This window comes from Centruroides vittatus, unplaced genomic scaffold, assembly GCF_030686945.1.
Source record: "Centruroides vittatus isolate TY-2023 unplaced genomic scaffold, ASM3068694v2 contig_882, whole genome shotgun sequence".
Classification (NCBI taxonomy): Eukaryota; Metazoa; Arthropoda; class Arachnida; order Scorpiones; family Buthidae; genus Centruroides; species Centruroides vittatus.
In genome coordinates, this window is record NW_027122574.1 from 837,322 (window position 1) to 861,224 (window position 23,903).

Genomic DNA, 23,903 nt, shown 5'->3' on the forward strand with positions numbered 1-23,903 from the left:
AGAAATCACTAAAAATTAAGAGTTAATAGACGAACTTTTCCAGGAAAACTTCATTAAAGATGAACAAATTAACTTCACAGGCGTGTAAATTAATTTTTATTCTTCTTTTTCTTGAAACTTATTGCATTAAAGATTAATTTTTTTCGTTAATTAATCCCAAAACTAATAATTTTCTAAGATTCTAAGCAACTGAAATCCTGTTTCTTCCATTGAATATGATGCTTGACATCTTAGTTTTGAAGAGTTCCGCTTTCTACATTATAAAAAATACCAGGTTTTCAATTCAAGAGAATCTTGAATTCTAGATATTTTCACTATATATTCCAGAATTGAGCTTCAGGATAAATGTGAAGAAGAAGAATACCTCATCTTTCAAGAATAATCCATCAAAAATAAGCAGTTTTACTCAAAATATTTCATAAATTCATGTATCTAGAATCAGAGGAAGAGTCGAGGAAGGATAATTGATTTAAAATGGGAATGTTCTTCGATTACAAATGATTTTCAAGGCTTTAATTTGAAAGAAAACAGAGAAATTCAACAATTTGCTTGGGGAAATTACGTAAAGAAAAGAAAGTATCCTGAAATCCCAAATCAACATTAAAATATGGGTCAATGTTTCTTAAAGAGGAATATATAATAATTTTGATTAATTAATTATAGAGTTATTAAAGGAAGTCAATCAAAACTGAAGACCGGGAGAGGTTGCTACTTGGAAGAATGCCACAGTAATGCTGGATGCTGTAAGGATGCTGAGAGCTTTATGAATGAAGGGTAATAAATGCTCTTATATACAAGGGATTTTTCAAAATAATTCACAAGCTAGCATCCATTTATGTAAAAGAATTGAGAATGAATTCTCTTGTTGTAACTAAAGATGCGTGTGGTGACATAATGTAGATCGCTAGTTAAATTGATGCTGATCTGTTAAAATTTGTTTTAAATATGAAATACGAATTTACGGCTAATTTTAACGAAAATCTTAAAGAAAAATACGATTTTTCTCATAAGTATGCATGTATTTTCAAATATAAAATGTGAGGATTAATAATAATTATTTAATTAAGAGTTTATTAATTATAATGCACTGTTATACTTCCGGACTTTAACGAAAATTAATTGATGAGCCCCTGTAATATATTAACATCACCTTTCATTATCATAATACATGTGATTATGAATGAGATTTATACTGGAAACATTCTAGAGATCATTTAACATCATGTAGAAATCTGCTAATGAAGGTGATTTCTTAATTTTAGGAAAAATTTATCTTTGATCCTTATTAACTTCTAAATACATAATACATTTCTAAGAATCCACACTTTCATGTATATAAATTTCTAAAGATATACATTAAAGTACATGCAACTTTGTTCGTAAATTCATTCTTAATTCTCCTATATGGATGATTCCTATATGGATAGTAACGTTCTTAAAGATGCTACAGCTTCAGCATCCTTACGACATCCAGCATTTCAGCCGGGAATTTATCTGTAAAAACTCTTAAAATCCGAATTTTAATTCTATAAATGATAGGATTCTGGTCTTAATTTAAGCCCACACAGCTAAAAATTATGCAGTGTTTCTTAACTTTACACTACAAATCATTGTAAGTATATCCCTTGAGTTACAGCGAGTTAATCTCTTGCTTAGTACAATACCAAAACCGCATTTAAACTGTAGAAGAGTTTTTTTTAAAAAAGAGGAAAAAAATAACATAATAATGCGTTAAAAAGAGCGGAAAAAGTCTCAATTTGGGTTAGATCCCGTTCGTGAATGCAGCCATAAAGCCTTATATTATAGAAGGGGCCATTGGGAGGTTGGATAGATTGCAATAAACATCTTCTTCCCTCTTATCCTCTACATAGTGACAGGATATATGGGGTCACAACACACATATCTGACGTCATTAGACTTTGCCAAAAAACCGCCCACCCATCGATCGCAATTTGGACAATAAAAGCTTTTCTTCTCCATAAAAAATGAATTCTTCTCCTTCGTTCTTATCCCCATTTAAATATTTATAACATTGTAATGATAATTATTGGCTTTTTATGGAGGACGGAAACTAATTTTTTACTCTTTTTCTCTTTTTAAATTCTCTTCTTTGAAAATTAAAAATGGAATATTCTAAATTTAGAAGTTTCAGAATGAGTTTTTTTTCCATGTTTCGTGTTAAAATAGATAATAATTTATTTGCAAAATTGTATAAAAAGTCAATAATTTACGTCAGAAATGCAATTTTATTTTAAGTAAAAAATTCATTTTAGAGTTTCTGAATATTTTGAAAATGAAGGATAATTATAAATAAAAAAATCTGAAAATCCCCTACATCCAGAAAAATTCCCTACAGGGAATTTTTCTATGAAATTCCCTGTAGGAAAATTCTTAGGGAATATTCCTTACTTATAGGGAAATTCCCTAAGAGTAAGGATATTTTAAAGAATATCCCTACTTACAAGAAAATGTTTCCCTTTTTCAAACATGAATGGAAGGTGTATTTCCTTAAATGCAGTGTACTTAAGGAAATTTCCCTGAGTAGAAAAATTTCCTACATTTAGGGAATTTCCCTGATTACAGAGATAATTTCTAAGACGTAGAAATATTGCATATTTAGAATTGAATTATTTACATGTTATGTACTGTACGTACCTTATGTTACCATAAATATTCTTTTTCTTTTTCATTTTACATGTTGCGATGCAACGTGTAGATTCTTAACATTACAAATCCCTATTGAAGAATTTTATGTAAAGAAATATTCATGGTAGAAATTTCAAAATACTTTCTTAATGAAATAGGCATAAAATATTCCCCGAAATGAATTTATTTCACAAAATATTTCCATTCAAAAATATTACAGTTTTCTATTTTATTCCTCTTTTATTATAAGAAAACGTCACTTCTAAGAAATTCAATTTTCTCTCGAAATATTTCTAGAATTTCTCCCTCTCATTTGAAAAATCTTTTATTTTTTCTTAACTAAAAATTTATCTGATAGCTTCACTTCATTTTAAAATTTTAAAATAATTTCCCTATTTAGAACTCTTCTATATATTTAGGGATTTTTCCGAAAAGTAGGGAAAATGATAAGAATTTTCTTCTGAACTATCCCTATTTAATCAAAAAATCGTTCCTATCATAGAAATTTCACTTCTGTTCTATTTGAATTACATAATTTTCTTTATCAATAAGGAATTTTCTTGAAAAAGAAGAAAAACACCCTAAATTTTCCTTTTAAAAAATCCCTATCAGAAAAATCCTTCTTTCATTGTTTCTATCAAAAACATCATATTCTCTCTTATTAAAACCCTTAATATTTAAGCACATTTTTCAATATTCATGAATATAAAATATTCCCGAAAAATGAGAAAAAATACTCCAATCTTCCTTTTAAAAAAATCCCCACTTCATCAGAAAAAAATCCCTATCATCCGCATCCTCCCATTATCGTTTTCCTAATTAAACCGATAAACTTTCCCTTTTCGTTGTAAAATTTGGTAAGATATTTTAGAGAAAAATCCTTAGATTGGTGCGTCAGTATTCCTCCTCTTTAGATACGAGAAAATCTTCAGCAAAGAAATCCCTAGCAATGTGTAAATCCCTTTTATCCCCATCGGTGGTGGATAATGGCTCGTTACTGCTAAGTTATAACACATAGGAAATGGTTGACATACCGAAAATGTCAACTGGTTTCTGACAAATGAACAATATGTCAACCAGGATTAATGACTCTACTCTAAACACATTTTTTTCATTCATACAAATTCTGATTCTCTTTCTTCACTAACTTGTAGAAATTTCATCTTATTTTTAAAATCTGATATCATCTTATCAAGATGATATTTTATTTTTTCCTTATTTTCTTATACGATTTTCATTGATTATCTTCCAGAAGAAAGTCGAAATATCGGAATTTTTAGCAGCTTCAAAAAAAAAAAATACACTTTCTTTGCGTTTTTTAATACGGAATAAAGTTTGAGTTCCTCTTGATAGATAGCAATAAATTTGATTTATCGATTCGAAAAGTCAAAAAAATTGTAATTCGAATAGTTTTATTTCAAACTGTTTCTTTTTCTGTATCTTCCAATGTGTTTTATTATTGATAAATACAAAAAAAAAAAAAAATCTCCTCAAAGAGTAACGTTCTTTGCCTTTTTTTCATCTAGAAAAAAGCTTATTTTTTGACTTTTTCGTGTCTGGATCGAGTATTTTACATCTTTATCAGCATCTCGATCTGGTGTTTTTTTTATGAAAAGAAGTTTACTTTCATCATTTTTTCTCCTGATTATCTTCTCGTCAGCACTTTTATTGTCTTCTCATTAAACTTCTTTCGTTTTCCTGATGCATTTTTCTACTTTTTTTTCTGAATAAATTTATTCAAATCAATTGCTTTATGCCAAATTTTCTAAAGTTAAACAATAGAAAATTTTTAAAAAGTCATCGAAATGACAGAAAATCTCGAGTAAAAATCACCAATGTCTAAAGAAAAACGAAAGGAAAAAAAAATCCCAGAGAATTCCTATTGAAATATCAAACTTTCATAAAGATTCTCGGAGGGGTGGCGATGTAATTTTGACAGTAAAATCTAAGGAGTGAGAAGGAAGTTAGTGGAGTCGACTACTACCCTGTAAGGCCAAAGTTATGAAGATGGAAAAAATGTACCTTCAGCAAGAAGATGAACACAAATTAAAAACTTCTTATCGATATGGCCGATGCCACTTAAGAGAAAATGGCGAACGTTGGTAACGGATACAGATAAGACTAACATTTTAGGCTACATTACACCCACGTGTCCGAATTATGTAGGCCACGACGTCTGCTAGCCTTCCACTCTACTTATTCCCCATCTTTTCAAGTTCAATTTTTAGAAAAATTGATTTTCTCACACCATATTTCCATTCATCATTTTTCACACAGTTTGATACTATCTGATGATCATTTTCCTCCTTCTAAAATTAGATATATATATTTGTAGTAGCATCGCTGCTCTTCGTTATCCCGATCTTCGTCATTTTCTTCACGTTCGTTATCATTGTCGACGTTTTAAATCACTCAAAATAATTCCGAATTATTAATATATAATATATACATCATCCTTTATCCTGTCAGATTATCCTGTGAGGTGAAAGATAATTTAAATCGATGCAGAGAGAAGGATCTTTCGCCCACTTTATTGCATCTGCATAACGAAAACTTTGCAATTATCTTTAACAGAAAGCTATTATAACCGAATGACTTAATGCCATCCAAATTATTATTCTGGCGCATAATTAAATTTTACAGAAGAGTATGAGCCAATATTTATGGTTCCACTCATTTAATTATCATTTGCAATTTATTATCTTAACAAACTTGTCATTTTAACAAAATTACAGGCATACAAAAATCGTTCCACGTCTGAAATGGCAACATATGCTACGATTATGCTTTACTATAACCATGTAGAAGAACTCGTAACCATTCTTTTCCATCTTATACGTGGGAGTACGCGGAGAAAAATTACTTTTTCAACTTGTCACGCATCATTGTGATACCAAGCACATTTTAAGCAATTTTTTGGGAGTTTTTCTGCATCTACATCATTGTTAAATTCCTATTTTTCCAAACAGAAACTGCATTTGCTCGGCGGGGAAGAAGCTGTTTTGTTAAAACGATGCTGCAAAACTCTCAAATTTACAACTTTTTATACAATTTCCCACCCTTTGTGACGTATTAATTCCTCTAATTTACGAGCTATTACTTTCTATTTTCGTATTAACCCCGTTTTTAGATTCCTTACTGACCTCCTCCACTTACATTTAACCTTTGCAGCGTTGCTCGTTCTCTTATCGATTCTCTCAGACCTCCAACTTTGAAACTTGTTCTTTGGCAAGCGTTACACCCGTTGTGGCTCGTAAATGCACGTATTAACCCTCGTAACGTACACGTAAAACGTCACCGCTGACAAGCAACCTTCTGGACCTAAATTATACCTGTATCGATTATCATACAAACCACTACAAAGCGCTTTAAAAGTGGGACGAAGTTGTAATAAAGGAGAGAGGAAACTGAGGTTTCCCCCTAGTAAATGGAGCCAGAAGGTGTATATTGTAACGGGGACGAAGGGGGAAAAAGAATGCAGAAAGCACACTCACCGTATTAACTTGAGTTGATTGTGCGATTGTATAACGCTCCTACACACATTTAGAAGTTAGAAAACTGTTATTTTCCTTCTAAATTGCCTTAGGAAACACCAAAAGATTCGACTTTAGTGACAACCACTCCGTTTCTCACTGCCAAACGTTCCAAGTAGGACACAAACCCGTTGGTGGTCCCATCTCTCTCGCCCATCAACCTTTCATTGGACGGCTGACGTCCTCTTCAACTACTCTACTGGGAAAGCGATCCACTACCGGCTTTCACCTCATTGGTCTATGTTCTGACGTCATTCTCCATGTTACGATTGTTTGCATGGCATTCCCCCCTATTCCGTACCATTATCTCTCTACCTTTAACTACGTTCGACCTTAAAGGCGTCATGCTGCACTTCCCGCGGGATTCTGTTAATTATGATGATGTAAAATACTAGATAATTCCAGCTACCGTTTAAAAACCTTCCCAGAAAAATCCCCGACTTTTCCAGAATATTCCTGTGCAACAAAATAATGGATGATGATGACTTTTGTCGGAAGAGTTGTCGATACGCTGGATCTACTAATTGTTAAGCTGTAATTTTTGATTATTTATAGGGAGTAAACAAGGAATTTTATCGTTTTAATTAAATTTTCTGATTAATATTATTGTTAATTTAGTAATAATTTTAATATTTTTGAATGGATGCTTTGTAACTTTTATTGCATTGATAATTCTTTGTGGAGATGCCGAGTAGAAATTTTAAATAATTTTATAAAGTTGGAGTAAAAATGTATTATAAATTAAATACGAATTCGTGAGATTAAATAAAATTATGAAAGACTCCACGCTAATTCTTTGTAAGGAGAGAGACAATAGGGATCAGAGATGAGGAGGAAAGTGATGCATTCAACGAAGGAACAATAGAGAAGAAAGAATTCGAACATGATCAGGAGCAAATTACATGAAAAAGATGAAAGTGTAAGAGAGAAATTAAGCAAAACAGTACATAATCATTACAATGAAGATGCATCCTTTTCTAACAGTACCATAGTTTGATGAACAAAAGTATAATGAATGCTTCGAAAGTCGAAGAATAGTTCAAAATATAAATAAAACTACTAAAAGTTTAATTAATAAATAAGCTTAAAGCGTTAAGTTGCTATCTAAATTGTCAAATTTGGATTAAATTATGTAAATATATAAGCAAAATATGCAATAATGGAGCTTCGTTATCACGTTATAAATCACTTTTTTTGAATTAAAAACGCGTAAATTTCATATCTTAATTGTTGTGGTCGAGATTTAATTCGGAAGAAAAGAAAGGAAAGGATTATTTACCAGTTAAACTAAGTGCAGAATTTATAGTCCGGAGTGGAAATGGGGTCATCCTCTACTTATACATAAAGAGAAAAGAATAATTTAAGAAGGGTCGGGTCAAGTACAGGACAAAATGAAGTAATTAAAAGGAAGAAGCGAGTGGAGAAATAAGCATTTGAATGCAAAACATCCCACTCCTACCAGAGAGATTATTAGGATTAGCATCTTAACCCGAAGGATTCGATAAGAGAATTTTGAACCAATTTGTAAGGATCGGAAGGAGAAGATTTACGACGATTATTGATACCAAATGGAGAAGATTCATTCAATATCTACAGTGATAAAAATCCACCTACGTTATAAATAATGTATAAATAGAGGAGGAAACTGGATCCTACCTCTCTCCTACGAAGAATTCGTGAGAGTAAGCATCTTGTGATATTTACTTTTAGAATTTTTCTTAAATTTACAACTCGACTTTTATGAATTTTGCATCGATTTTGTTTACATTAGAGGATGAGTAAGAGAAGATTTATTAAAGACGTGATAACTTAATTATCGGATTTACGGGATTCTCTTTGTTTATGGCTTTACGATGTTTCCTTCTTGTTACTATCTTTCAGATGCTACCGAGTTCTTTAATACAAATTTTTTAAAATTTTCCTTCTAATTTGCTGCAAATTAGACTTTTAATTCAAATTTTAAGAACGTCTCCATCTTCGGTTGGCTGATAAAGTTGCATCACCTCATCTTTTCATCTTCTCCATACGACCAGCATCAATTGGAATTGGATGGAATCTGATTATATGGAAAAGATGGAGAGTTTTATCGTTAATATTCTAATTTATTTCTGCTTTTCTCTAAATAATTACTATAAATTATAATCAATTTTTCATCGTCTTTATATCAACATTATGATCTTATCTCGTTATCCCAATTTTCCATGATCTATAATCATTGTAGATCATGGAAAATAGGAGACTTTAGTCTTTCAATTTTATATGATTGGAAGAAAAATGGTCTAAACTTAAGAACAACAATTGATCTTAAGTTTAAACCGTTTTTATTCTCCACTTCTCTGATTTTTCTTGCAACTCTTCAGCACTTTCTCAAAAATCTCAACTGGATAGTTGGAGAATGCGCTAATTTTCCAAGAAATTTTTAGTGTTTTTATATATTTAAATCTTCAAATTTTTATTTACATTGTACTTTATTATCTATATATTAGTAGTCAAAATTATAGGCCACATCTTTTCTTACACAACACTTTTTTAGGCATCTTTATTATCTTTGTCATCAATGATCTCAAAATTTTTAATCTTACTCATCCAACTCTTCAAAATTTTAAATTTTCATTTAATTTATACAGTTTTAAGTATACAGAACTTAAAAATTGATCAATCTAATCACAAGATTTCTCGCATATTGTAGATAGAATTTACTGTTCATTACCGAGACTTTTGATCGATAAATCTTCAATCTTCGATTAAGTAGTTAAAGTTTTTTCAATTAAAACGTCTTGATTTACAGGAAAAAAATTAGAATAGCAAATTTTTCTCTTCAATTTCGTGATTGAAAGAGTTATTTTTCTCCTAATCTGTATACTACTTTACAGAATTTGAAGCTATTCTTAAGGGAAACTTTAAATATTCACCATTAAAATGATGAGGAAGATTAAAAGAAATGGGTAATTTTTAAGTAAAATAACTGAAAAGAAAGGTAATTTACTTTCTCTTTTCAATATTTGTAAGATAAAATTTGTTATTTTTATAAATAAACAAACTGGAGATGATTGAAATTCAATCTGGATGCTGCTTTTTACATATACACAACATATATATATATATAAGGAGGATTATAAGAGATTGCATGATGTTTCTCTTAATCTTACAGTTTAAAGTTGTAAAAGAGTAAAGAATTTTAAATTTATATAAAATTATCTAAGCATTTGTAAAGAAATTACACTTCGATATCACGAATTTTAATTAAAATTTCGCTAGAGATGTAACTTTTATCAATATCTGCATCCATTGGAGCGATGCTCCTTCTTATCTTTTTTCCATTCTGACATTGTTGCTACGTTTATCAGGAATTTTTCGTGCAGGAAGAAAGTCTGTCTGTTTGTAATTCGCGAATAAAGAAAGTTTTGATACTAATAATTTACGCTTCTTTTATTCAAGCGTTAGGAGAGGATATATTTAGGAATTGTTATTAAAGGAAGGTTCTACAGGGGTGGAAAGGTAACGAGTTTCTGTTTCTCTACAACAAGGGAGAGTTCATTTTTGAACGTTATTGGTAGGAAACAATAACGTTGCGCCATTTTATAGTTGTAATAAAAGTTTGTGGGTGTGCCATTAGAGAGAAACGTCGAGGCAAAGGAGTAAAATATGTCGGAAATTGCTCTTTCTCGCTGTGTGTTTCGGGCTTGTCGTTGCTCCTGAGCGTGAAAAGACGAGCCAGATCTTGTTGGGAAGGTCCAAAAAACGAATTAAAAGACATAAATAAGCTGTTGCCAGTGGCAAATTATGTAAGGTAGGGCTTTAAAGGTAATCCATCAGAAGAAAGTGTGATGTGTAGGACGTGGAGCCCATTTATAGGCTCATAATCAACATATTCTTGTGAATATCATCTTAGAATCGTTTCTTGTGCATTAGAGATTTATAAATGCTACTTATCAGCATTGTTGACATCTCTGTGAGACAAAGGATGCTGTGGATCAAGAACATCCTTTCTCTCAGGAGAGTCGAAGCTTGTGTTATTTATATAGATGCTACATTATATTGAATTTTTCTTATTCATTATACGTTTAAAACTATTCGCAACTGGTAGGTAATGAACTATCCAACTGAAAACTTTGATAAAGAGATGCTGATTTCCAAATTTGAACTCAGGATCCTCGATTAGCTCATAGAATCATCAACTTAATATATGGAGAATGATAGCTGTTGATATAATCGTTTCTACATTTTATACAGAAATTATTAAAGATAATTCCAGATTTATGATTCAAAAAATCTAAATATATGATTCTAGAAGCTGAATTTACTTAGATAAACTAGAATTATATACAGTTACTACTTCATATTCACGTAAGGGACTCAGATAGCAAACTTTATCTCGTTCATGTTTATGAATTTACTTGATTCTTCGAATGATAATTCGATATACAGAGTAAAGATAAGCAGAATATTATCATTAATTATAATAAATATTTTTATTTTTTTCTGTAATAATTGCATAAATTAAATAAAACGGTCTTAACTTTTCTATAATTTTACAAGTTTTTAAGAAGTTTAACGGCTTAAATCCAAGATAAAAGTGGATGATGCTAATGATCCGCATCAGTCGAGCATCTTTATCCATTCGAATTAAGGACGTATTTAAAATAAAGACTAATTTTTCTCAATTTGTGCATTTAAGATATAAATATATAATTCTTAACATTTTTATTTTATCGATTTAGTTTGGTTAATAGCCTCACGAAGAGAAGATCCTTGTATGTTGCAAATCCCCATTCAGTACTTTTATAGTTTTCTTTATGGAATGACTTCCAAATGCAAAGAAAATAGCAAACTTTTCGAGATTACTCAAACATTTTTCTGTTAAATTCTTATATATTTTTCTATTAAGATTCTAATAATTTAAAATATTTATTTATTTTATACATTGGACTAAAGATTTCTCCGTAAAGTGTCTTAAGTCCTGATATAACTCATTTAAACAAGCTTTAGATTAAGACCTCTTGTTACGAATCTGCAGCTAAGGGCCACACGTCTTCGTATGAATTATTATTTCGAGGCCTTCTCTTACTTATAATTTAATATTTTTTAAATCGTGAATTAAAATTTCTTACATTTTCCAATGTGGAACTAAGATCCATTAAGCTATCCTATGATAAAGGATGCGAGTTTCTACATCAGATGATGGTAATGTGATTAACGTGACAGAAATATATAGCTGAATTATAAATTAAAATTTCGAATTTTTAACAAAATACATAATTACTAGTGTTATTAGATGCCATAAACTCGAAAAGAAGTGACTTCGATACGATAAAAATAGCATTGATTGCACATTACAAGGCACAGTAATTATATGGAGAAGCTGGAATTTTTCTTTGATGATATAATGAAGTGATACTCTTTTTTTAGTTAAGTACGAGTATTGCTCACTGTAAAGCAGCATTTATTAAATTTCCCATGGAATTATAAATAACTATTCCATTAATAAAATTAGAAAAGAGTCCATTAAGATGCTGGCTCGTCGATATAATTAATTTTGTTGTAAACTTTGTAATTATTGTATGATAAACTCTTTAAAATGAATTTTTTAACAGTTAATTAATTATAAATTTTTTCATTTTTCTAAAAACAAGAGAACGTTTCGTTGTAGTTCCATTTGAAATTTATTTATTCAACGATTTATAAGCTGAAAACTTCTAGAAGAGAAGTAAAAGATCAACGTGAAATCAGTAAAAAATAGCGCTAGTAAACTGTATACAATTCGAATTTTAAAGATTTAATTATTTTAATTTTATAAATGTAAGACAATTTTCCCATCCGTTTGTCTTTATTACTAAGCATCAAGCTCTTGCTCTTGGTCTTCCTCTAGTTGAAGTAACGTTGTTCAGTATAAATTTAACTGTAGTAAAGTCAGCAAAATGTCTAAATGAAATTTATCAAAATATTCCCAACATTTTAAAATTCCTTTTTTTTAAAGTTTTTTCCATTAAAAAAAGAAAATTCTACTTACGAATGCTGCAGCAACTTATTAAAACTTTGATCTTTTCTATTCTATTACAATGGTTATATTTATTGTTAGAGTGAAATATGGCTCTTTATATTTAATATGGAATAAAGAAATGATAGAAGGGATGACAAATGATAGAACATACGCGGAATACGCAAACATCTTCTAGCTTATTGACTTTCAAATGGTTTGGATGTACAACCAATTTCGGACGAGATCCCTTCTATATTTATGTTCCCTATGGTGTTCAATTCGGTCCACTGCTTCCTTCTATCCTACTGTTTTTTTAATATAAACGAGGAGTAGTGATACAAATTTTGAAGTTTTTAACTGATAAATATTCCCCTAAATCCCGTAGAAAAACATTACAATTCGTGGATATCTGCAAAGGAAGAGAGAACCACAGGAATGAAAGTATCTACAGTTCTAAGGATGCTGGAACAATTTTCTTTAAAGTACGTTTAGTATAGCAAAATGTATAAATTATTATGAAATAAGTAAAGATTTATTTATAGTTTTTATTGTACATCTTTGAAAATTAAGGATTTATGTTGCATATTTCATTTAAATTATAATGATTTTATCTCGATTTTCTCCTAAATTTTACACGTGTGAAGCTTCATACATTTGGAATAAATATAAGAATTTCACATAAAGTAGTTCTTTTTTCTTATAGATTTTTGTTAAAAACGAAGATATATTTAAAGATTTACAGTTGAATATTATCTAAAGAATAGTAATTCATTTACAGATACGTGTATAAATATTATATTAATATATCTACTATATTTTAGAGCTTTATACTGTAGATAGAAATCATTATAAAGGATAAATTTCTTTATATTAAGGCTATATTAAATCAGGAAAAAGAGACTAAATCCTTTAGAGTTTTACAATAAAAGAGAATTAATGTCTATGAACTATTTATTTTCTACATATTGAAATTTTACGAAGTATTTTATACAGATCTATCCATATTTTATGTCATTAGTTACTTCTTCATCAACAATTTGGGTTTGGAGTTAGATAATTAAATTCAATCTACCGTAAATAATTGAAATTAATTTCTACAAAGTCGATTTAAAGTATTGAGAAATAACGTTCAACTTTTCTTTCTATTTAAAAATACGTTTATGACAGATGACATTTGTCTTATTAAATCAATCTGATTGTTTTTTCTCGTCTACGAAAGTCAAATTTGACACTTTCCCCTTCTTTTTTACCGCTCGAACTTTTGTCTCCAACGAAAACGAAGAAGATTTTTGGATATTTTCAAATTACTAAATTTAATTTCTTAAAAATTGAAAGCAGATTTTCTATCTCATTACTCTCTTGTCTTGTGTTTGTGTGGATAGTTTTCCCAGCAAAATGCTCTCTCTTGGATTAAATGATCTGAATCAATTGCTATTAATCATTATGAGGTTTAAGCTCATCAAAATTTATGGTGGAAGATCTAGCAATATATTACTTCTCGCTGAATAAATTGATGGAGAGATGCTAAAATTAAAGCTGTAAAATGGAAACAAATATCGCATCTCTTGACGCATTTTAAGGAAGAAAAGCTGTTAAATTGTGTGTGTTTTTTTTTATTTTAAATTTATTTTTCTATGTTTAATATTCAACTTAGATATTGAACAATATTTATAATACTTGGGCTGTCTCCATCCATGGTTGAACGTGTAAGCATAATTGAATATCTACATCTAACCGAGTTATATTCATGCAATCAGCTATGGTTAGATAGGTCTGTGTAGGTATATAAATAGCTACAACTATGTAAGCATAATTGAATATCTGTAGCTAGTTAGAGACTATAATTATATTTGAGTAGTCGGATGAACATACGCAGAACATCTTTAACTATCTTTGTATGCTTAACTACGGTTAAAAAGTCAGCTGAATATAGTAAAATAATTGAATTTTTTAATAAATAATCTATAAAAGTAACAAAATATTCGAGTTTTTAGCAATTTTACTGTCAAAATTTAAATAAATGTAAAAATGAATCGTAATCTGTTGCGCCTGTAAATGACACTTTTCCTTCATATTTAAATGTATTGCGGTGAAGTTACGTCGAACGTTAAATGATAAATGTTTGATTTTTTCGTTTATAGAAAAGGAATAACTTAATATTATATAATTTTTAAATAGAATATTCTATAAATATTGTCTTTTTAAAAATGTATTTGGTGCAAGGAATATTTAAAATATTTTAAAACCAAGCTAAATGCAACAAGAAAAATCCAATTATATTATTCATACTACGCTTAAAATAGATGAATGATTCATTGATAAATTAGTTACGAATACCGACCTATTTTTTAAATATTAAAATGTCAAATTTTTAATATTTTAAACTAGATTTTCTCTCGTTTAATAAGGTCAATTTATTTAAAATCGCATTAAAATTTATAGTGTAAGTAACACTCAATACTAAAATTTTAACTATTTATATGTAATTTTGCATCCGTTTTCTTATTCTATTAATAAAATTTTAGTCTAAAACACTCTCCATTCTTTAATTATCCAGAGAATTAAGTAAGAATCACATTGTGTGTGAGTGTGCATAGACTAAAATCTATTTAAAGTAAGAATTTTTGGATAAATTCTCATCCCAAGTATCGATGGATATTGAGAAACATAATCTACTTTTTTTGCAAAAACGTAAAGTAAGATCTATCTACTGTAAAGATCCAGATTGACCAGTTAAAGTGTAAGAAATAGCTTCAACGACCTTCAGTTAGGACTTTAACATCTACACTTAGATTTAACAAGTGAAAGAAGATCAGAGAGAGTTATTTTGCTAGAGATCGATATGTAGATCTCTTTGCTTCGATAAAATATGATTGTCGTGCTATTATAGATGAAAGGAAGGTTGTGCTAAAGGAAGTTCTCCCCCTTCTATTCGTTGTTCTTATATCCTAGTTGGCAATTTGCCCACCGGAGTGAAAATGGAGAAAGATTCTGAAGACACAAAAACCTTTTCTGTCAAGCTTGTTGTCGCCAACTCGCAATTACAGCATTTCCATAACGCTAAATATTTTACTTGAATTATTATTATTTTTTTCTACCAATTCTTTATGGTATTTTGCTTATTTTTTATATCCTTGACTTCTGTTATAACGGCAATTAAACTGATTTATTAACACGCAAAAAATGTCTAGATACAGTATTCAATTGGCACTCTCCTCTCACTGGGATTTTAAATTTGCATTTCGTTACATTTATTTTAATTATTTTTATATTTTTTTCTCGAATTATTGTAGATAAGAAGCTTCAAAATTGAATTTTTTAAATATATATATATATATAATAGGAAACATTTAAATAAATCAAAATTATCGTTAAAAAATGAGAACGGCTTTTCTCGTGAAATGACTCATTTAAACGTAGATATTTAAGTAAATTGTTAAAATTAATACTTAAATCGTTACAAAATTGATAAATTCTTCTCTCGAGACGTGCACGAGTTATCGAGATAAATTTTAATTGTGTTCTTTTTAAGCATCTTCCTCCTTCTTATCCTTTCAGCAATTGTTAAAGTGGGCAAGCATTAAACACAATGTTACTTCTTTTATTATTTAAAAGTTAAAAAAAGAGAACTTTTTCCAACTTAAATCGTTGAAAATTCCATTTATATATTTGCCAGGCGCATTTTATTCTCGCTTATTCTGTAAAAAAAAAGTCAAATAAAATATTTTTCCCGAAGCATCTTTTATATATATATAAATACAAGGAAAAATAAAATTCTTCGATAAAAATCTGCCATTGACAGCCTTATTTATTTTTCGTCGTATAATTTAAGTATTATTTTATTATATTGTAAATGCAAATGGGGCTCGAAGTAACAGATATCAACATCTTGATTTAACAATTCTGTAGAAGTGTAGAGAGATGGAGTGGAGGATATTTTTAATCTGGGATCATTCTCTCACTCTCAAACCGTTTCTGTGTTGTTCCTATCACGTCTTCTTCACCGCTTTCTCGGCTTCCAAATGCTATACTTTGGAAGTGTTCCAAAAACTCTGCTGCAGCTTTAGCAACGTTTCCATGCCTTTAGCTTCAGCTTAAGTGGTTTGGCGATGTTTAAATCTTGTCACCAACATGTGACCGAGATTTGCCAACCGTCAACACCCCATCGTTTCCTGGCACGTCATTTACCTTCTCTTATATCCTCTCTGCAGCATCTCAGACAACGTCGACAATTATATCAAGCCCCTACCTTCGCTGCAGAAAAAAAAACCCCTAAGATTCTGAGGTTAATTCTGTCATTTTTATGCCATTTAGGCTTATATCGAGTATACAATTCTATACATAAATGAGTATAAATATGCATTATTCACTTAAAATAATTATCAGCACCTTAAAGTTGATTAAACTCCACACGGGATGATGAGACATTTTGGGACACGTTTTAATCACTAACTATAAATTTTTATAGTAGAAAAATGACGTTTTTTGGATAGAAAAACACCTAAAAATAAGTAAATAATTAAGGAATTCGTGCAGAACATCGCTCCTCCCAACATATTTGGAGTGCCAAACTGTCCTGTTATTCAAACATCTTTCTATGTAGCAGTTTATGTATCTCGTTAATGGATCATCTGGATAAAAAGTACGTGTCGAATTTATATAAAAATTTCTCCTTCTGCAAGTTTGGAATGTACAAAACACCCGAAAACGTTAGAGTAATTACATCTAACACGTAAAAATGTATATTATTCTTCCTTAATTAAGCATTCTTAACTAATATGACGTGCAGAAACTGTTCGATTTTTTATAAAAAAATATTAAATAAATGATAAAATTTATTAAAGAAGAGGAAGAAGAAGAAAAATTCGAAATATTTTTCTACTTCTTGTTTCGATTTCAATTTATTTTACGTTCGTTTTATTATCCTATAACAAGTCGAGTTGGAACGAGTTTTTCTCTTCAGATGATGCATCTGTTGAGCTCTCTGTAAACATTTTCAATAAAACATTTGCTTTTTCTGCTTTTTTATGGCGATTTTATATGGGATAACATTTCTCTTTTTTCTTTACTAGCATCTTTATAATTGCGAATTAATCCCTCTCGCATCCAAAATTCAAAATATTTAAATTAGAGATAAGTGATGCGGATTCTTTATCGATTTTTCCTTTTGAAAATTAAATTTTGCTCCGTTCTCCGAAGGAAAAATTTACTTTTATTATCCTAATGGTGCAAAGTTTCCTGTTTTATCGTCTTTTGCTCTATTAGATTATCATTATTTTTAATTTTATGACTGTAATTTAAAGCCAATTTGTGTATTGACTCCTGGAAAAATAAAATGTGAAGCTCAAACTTATTTTTTAAAGTATGAACTCAAAAAATATCATTTTTCCTTGCATGAGAGCCTCCAAATTATCCTTTATGAAGTTTAATTCTCAAAAATATTCTCTTCTCTAAGATTTGAACCTCGAAACGTTCAGTTTTTATAAGTTTTGACACTCGTTTTGCAAGATATAATTCACAGAAACCGTCTTGATGAGGTATGAATATGAAAAAATTAATGTTTTTCAGTGGTGTGGACCTCAAAAACTCTTCCTAACAAGGAGAATTTCTGATACTTTCATCCTTCAAAAAGATAATCTTAGGTAAGAAGATCCTTTACAGGATAATTCACTTGTGTAAGAAGACACAGGATGTGAAATTTCTTCATACTCTCAGATAAGAGCATGAAAATTGACGTGTCTTTGAAGTTTAAATCTAAAAACGATTCTTTTTTTCAAGATTTTTTACCTCAAAAAAGGTCTTTTTTATGAATTTTATGAATTTTGGACCTCAAAAATTTGAAAAATATCAAAAAAAGGATCCTTTTTTCCATCCGATCTGTTCAGAAAGTTGAGGTAAAATATCAAAGGAAGAGAAGGAAGCAAATTAAATTTAACAATTGTAACTGAAAGGGGTGAACCTAACAGAATTTAAGAACTGGATACTCGAATTTAATTACAGAAAATGAAAGAATTGTAACTGAAGTGAATATAGGAACCGTATTAACTAAAATTCGATTGGGTTTAAACAAGAATTAAAGACACGAAATTAACTTTAAAAAATGAATTTTCTGATCAAACGAACACTTCTTAAGTTAAATTTCTTGAATTTAATTGAGGATTTTTTCCTGGAAAATTCAGGAATTGTAGAATTACAGTTTAAATTTTCTTCTCTAGAATTAATAATATTTTAGAGAAAATAATAATAAGACATCATATTATCGTGTAAACTTTCCTGAAATGTACTCAATTTTCTTTAAAATATGAAGAGATAACTCTTTATATAATAGAAAAATCAAATAAAAAAGGGAGAAAATAAGTAAATTTATCAAATAAAATAGAAAGAATTTAGTAAAAATAGATTTAATTAACTAAAAATCAACTTCTTGTACTTTGAACTTGAAATGGGAGTTAATCGAAACCAACTTCAGAATTAAAGGGAAATTGGATTAATTTAGAAACTTCGTAGACTTAATTATCGAAAGTAATGAAAATAAACTAAAGTTTACACTTTAAAGAAAGTAATATTCATGAGAAAATTTAGAAAATACTTTTAAAATAATAATAAATTCTCTTTACTTTCCCTTCATCCGTATATGCATTACTTAGATTTGATAACTCTTAACAGGGTCTAAGAAAGGAAAATTGAGCTAAATAAAGAGAGAAGAGATTAAAATTTTAGACTAAATATAACAATTATACTGTGAAAATTCAAAAAGTTTGATTTAAATGGATCCTTTGTTCTTCAATTTTAGAAAATAACTTTATCTGTCATTTCCAAAGTTTTGAGAATCTCCATTAAAATTTTATGTTTACAGTTAAAAATTGAAGATTTAATGTTAAAATTAGTTAAATAATTAAAAATTTAGAATTGATTAAGTTAAAATTTTCCAAATTTATAAAGAGAAATGATGCAGAGACCCAATCTCCAGCATCCGGATGCTGATTGAATCTGTGAATTTTAGAGATGAACAAACAAAACAAGAGGATAAAATGATAGCATAAGCATTTCTCTCAATGCTTTACACACTAAAAATGAAATAAATCCTTCGAAATCCTTTGAAAATTGTTGCAAGTTCAGCAAAGATCTTGCAATTCTTCTTTGCCTGGTTCCGTTTTAAACAGCATTTTTATCGATAGAAAATTTTTAAGAGGTCAAAAACGGAAGTAGATGTATGTCCTTGACGTCATTTACTCCAAATAAATTTTCAAAACTTCAAGGTAAAACTCTTGGGAATTGTCCAGAACAAAGAAATTTTTATGCCCTCCACCAAATTCGAGTTTTTAAATATTCTAAAGTTGGAAAACTCCAATGGAGAAAATCACTTTTGAGACGTTTTAATTAAACGAATGGGAGTGTAATTTCATTTTAATTTGAATAAAAATCTCAGAAGGATTCTTTATCCTCCTTCAAAGAGGACTAAATGTAATGTTATTTGATCCTACATCTTTCTTAAAAAAGGAAGAGCAAGATGCTTTTCTTTATCAGCATCCTCTCAAATCCAGGAAATGGATTGTGATGTTTAATGGAACAAATTTCCTTTATCCGATAGATTTTGCGGTTATTTTACTGTTATTTTAAACTTTAAACACGAATTTTAATCAAAATCTTCTAGTTCTATACGCTTCACATTATAGTAAATGTGTAAATTTAATGATGAATTGAGGTTAAATTTAAAGTTTCAATCAATCGTTAACAGTATAAAGTTTATATAATCAGGTTATGAAGTTTAATTTCTGATATTTTCCATCTTAAAATTTACATTTTTATAGCCGAATATTTAAAAATTTCTTCCATTTAAGCCTATAAATGATACTTTCGCAGCATCATTGATAAGTTATCAACGATAGCATCCAGTAACAAATGCTTAAGAAATTTTTCATTTAAACTCTTCTATAAAAAGTTTTAACAAGATATAAATCAATTTAAAGCTTTACAATTTTTTAGACAAAGAAATTTTTCGGATAAAAATTGTCATTTTGGTTTTCTATCCTCAAAAAGCAGCATCGAACATTTGACTGGAATGACAAGTTCCAAACGAGAAATCTAAAAAAATGACAAATGGATAAGAAGAAAAAAGTCAAAAACGGTAATTTCTATTAAAGAAATTGAAGAAAGAAAATCAAAAAATTTCAATTTAAACGAAAGATGGAAGATTTTAAAATGTTAGAATTCATTAACTCGAATCACAAAAATTGATTTGTAAACTTTTATTTGCTAAAAATATAATAATAATAATGATAAAGATGGTAGAAAAGTTAGAGAAAAGGTGCATCTTTATGTTGAGAAATTATCAAAGATCATCAATTTCTATACGTTTAATCCGGATGTTGAGAAATCCTCCTCATCTTTGTCATCCAGGATGAGAGAGTCACGCACTTCGATTCACGCTTCACGACACAGAACGGAACTTATTTGTCTAGATGCAAATTAATTTTCACGTTTCTCCTGATAATTAAACACGTATTTATTTGTAATATAACTTTTTCTAAGGATCATTCCATGTTTTATACATTTTCCTATTCTGTCACGTTTGCTCCTCTGCATCACCATCCGTTCTAACTGGATTTTGATGTAGAAGGGAAGACGAAGAGAAGAATTTCTATTTTTTTTTATATATATATATATGTAACGTTTGTCTTCTGAGAATATAATCACGTTAATTAATTATTAATTAAGAAATTATTTATAACCAAGCGGTTCTTGACGTCGCTTTTGTCGTAGAAGTGTTTTCAATGACAGGAGTTAGCATCATTAAACATTGATTTTTTGATTAAAATTGATGTTTCCTGCTTTAGAAAATCATTGAAATCGCTAGAAGATTAGTAATAAACTTAAAAAATTTTATTATTTATAGAAATATTTGCTTCGTTTATCTTTAATTTTAAAAATATTTTCAAAAACTTTCTCTTAAAACCAATGAATTTGGGGAGCAGAACAGCGATTCTACTTCACTAAAGAGAAAGAGCAGAAGAAAGAAGATGAAGAGTATTAATAATTAAAATGAATAAGAGAATGAAAAAGCTAATACTAAGAATGTAGGAGAAGGAGAAGATGAAGATGTTTGAAAAGATAAAAAAATAAAAAAGTGCTGATGAGAAATGAGGATAAGAACGGATGTAGAAAGTATTAAAAATAGATGCAAAAGAAGAGGAAGAGGTGAGAAGTGATGAGGAAGAGAAGTGATGAGAAAGATGAAGAAGGAAGAGGAGGATGAAAATGATAAAGAGAGAGGAAGAGGAGGATGAAAATGATAAAGAGAGAGAAAGGGGAAGCAGGATAATAAAACAGAGAAACACAGAGATAAGCAATTATTTCTGGAAGATAACCAGTGATTCTAAGAAAATAATCAATAATTTTTGGAATATGAGAAGGCATTCTGGAAATTTTCTAATGATTTTAAGAGAATAATCCATAATATCGAGAAAGTAAAGAATCTCTAAAGAGAATTATAAGTAATTATAGGAAAATAAGCACTAATTTTCAAATGAGATTCTTGAAAATTTTAATTATTATATAAAATACAATGCTTTCTTTAACAAATAATCAAGAACTTTGAAAGATGAGCACCAATATTAGGAAATATAAACAATGCTTTTGAAAATACTCTAAGACGAAAATGATTTACAGAAGTTAAACAATAATATAGAAGGTAGCAAGCGAAAACAAACATTTAAACTTACAAATGAAAATTTAAAAAAAAAATCTCTCACCTAAATCAAATAACAAAAATACAACTTAAGAAACTTTAAATGCTTCACGCAAAAACAATCGAGTTCATTTGCATTAAATTAAATTTTATATTCCACTTTTAATTAAAAACTCGTTCTCTCGATCTCTTAAACACAGTTTACTACAGTTACAAACACAATAAACTATACTTTACAAGTGAAAAATAGTCTTAGATAAAGTAGAAACGTATCCCTTTACGGATCGAATCCTCCGCATCTTGGATTAAATCCTTAAAACAATAACGAAATTTTCAAGGATTTAATTCAGGATAAGGTTGGAAAAATTCGTAATAAAATAATCCACAACTTAAGCTGTAGATAAAAGAAATAACAAGGAAAATAGTTGGAAGAAAACGGGGAACAAGACACCTTATTTATATCTAATGATAGGAAGACACTTCCGCCTATCTTCTTGATGAAAGCATCGCCTCGAAATTTACGAGATGCTATAAAAAAAATCTGGAAAAAAACAAGAGAAGAGTGAAAAAACTTACTGGTTCGACACTCAATTTACTTAACATTTTATGAGGTACAGAGTCTACGACTAGAAAATTGGCATTGTGTGACAGTCACGTGTTTACCACCCTTGGGAGTTGTCATATCAAGCGACGATCGACTCGGATTTATTTTTCTCTTCCTCCATAAATAAAGGGGACAGCGCGTCGTGACTTCTGCTTTCTTTATTACAATGGCCAACAACTAGAAACACATAAAAAAAATTTCGACTTGAAACGAATTTTTCTCGTTTATCTGTCAAAAAATGGCACTTGACAAAAATATTTGCTGTTCGTGTTTTTAGAAATAGAAGAGAGAAAGAGGAAGAAGTGAAAAACAGAAGGAAGAAAAAAAGAATAGAGTAGTAGAATGATGAAGAGGACGAGGAGGAGCAATGTCAGAGAAATGTTGTAGGATGATAGGGAAGAGATGAGGATTAAGAGTGATAAATAAGAATAGGATAACGTATGAAGAAATAGAAAAGGAAGAAGAGTATTAAAAAGATAGAAAAGGATAAAGAACGAGGAAAAATATCGGTGGGATGTGAAGGTATGAAAAGACGAAGAGATGAGGAGGAATGATGCTGAGGTAAAACAGGAGGTAAGATAGAGGAAATAGGGATTAAAAGATAAAGAGGAAGGAAAGGAAATGCTGTAAATAATATAAAACTATTTATTTTTTAAACATTTATGATCGAGAAAGAGAAAAATCGAAGCAAAAATTAAAACTATTTAAAAGATTCTAAACATAAAGACAAATATTAATTTTTTTTTTATAATAATTTTTAATTTTTTAAATTGAAAAATGAAGTGTAAACCGAATTTACAGGCATTTAAGATCGTAAATTAAAGAAAGTGTTTAAACGAGTATAAGTTATGATGCCTTTGATTATAAATTAATGCCTCTCTCCTCATTTTACTAGGTGAAAAACATTAAATTTTAAAAAAATGGTAATTTGTTTATAAGATTTTAGTATAAAGGAACATTTTGTATATTAATTTAATAAATGATTTTAAAAATTTATCGTGGAAGTTGCACCTTTTTACTTGAGTCATTTCGTCGATGGGAGAACCATTCGTCATCTTGCCCCAAAACGTGATAAATCCTATATAAATCGATTTATATTTTTTCTTCATATGACATATTATGTTGTTATAGGCCTAATGTAAATTGATGTTTGTATTTTTTGAGGAAGATAGGGAGAAAGTGCAGAAGAAAGAAGAGAAAGAGCAGGAGAGAAAAATGATTAAGAGAGGAGGGAGGAAGAGCAACAGCATAAGAGAATAAGAAGCAAAGAGAAAAGAGGATTGACAGAAAAGGAGAATGAGAAAGAGGATAATAATGAGGAAAAAGAGCAAAAGAAAGAAGAGAAAGTGGAAGAGCGAGAGAGGAAAAGGTGGAAGAGAATGAGGAAATATTTTATTATAAAAAAATATATATAGATTAAATTTTAGTAATTATTAAAAAATCTACTTATTT

The 23,903-nt window shown here is 29.3% G+C and overlaps 1 protein-coding gene across 4 annotated transcripts in view; it reads right to left on the reverse strand.

Moving 5' to 3' along the window:
* LOC136983421 (innexin unc-9-like) overlaps positions 1-23,903 on the reverse strand; it is a 44,959-nt gene that overhangs the window by 7,826 nt on the left and 13,230 nt on the right. The window contains exon 1 of one of the 4 annotated variants that reach the window (XM_067280154.1): positions 6,141-6,305. The exons of the other annotated variants lie outside the window; for them this stretch is intronic. The gene's annotated coding sequence lies outside the window, so the exon portion shown is untranslated. Of the gene's footprint in view, positions 1-6,140; positions 6,306-23,903 lie in introns of those variants that run through there. 4 annotated transcript variants of the gene reach the window in all.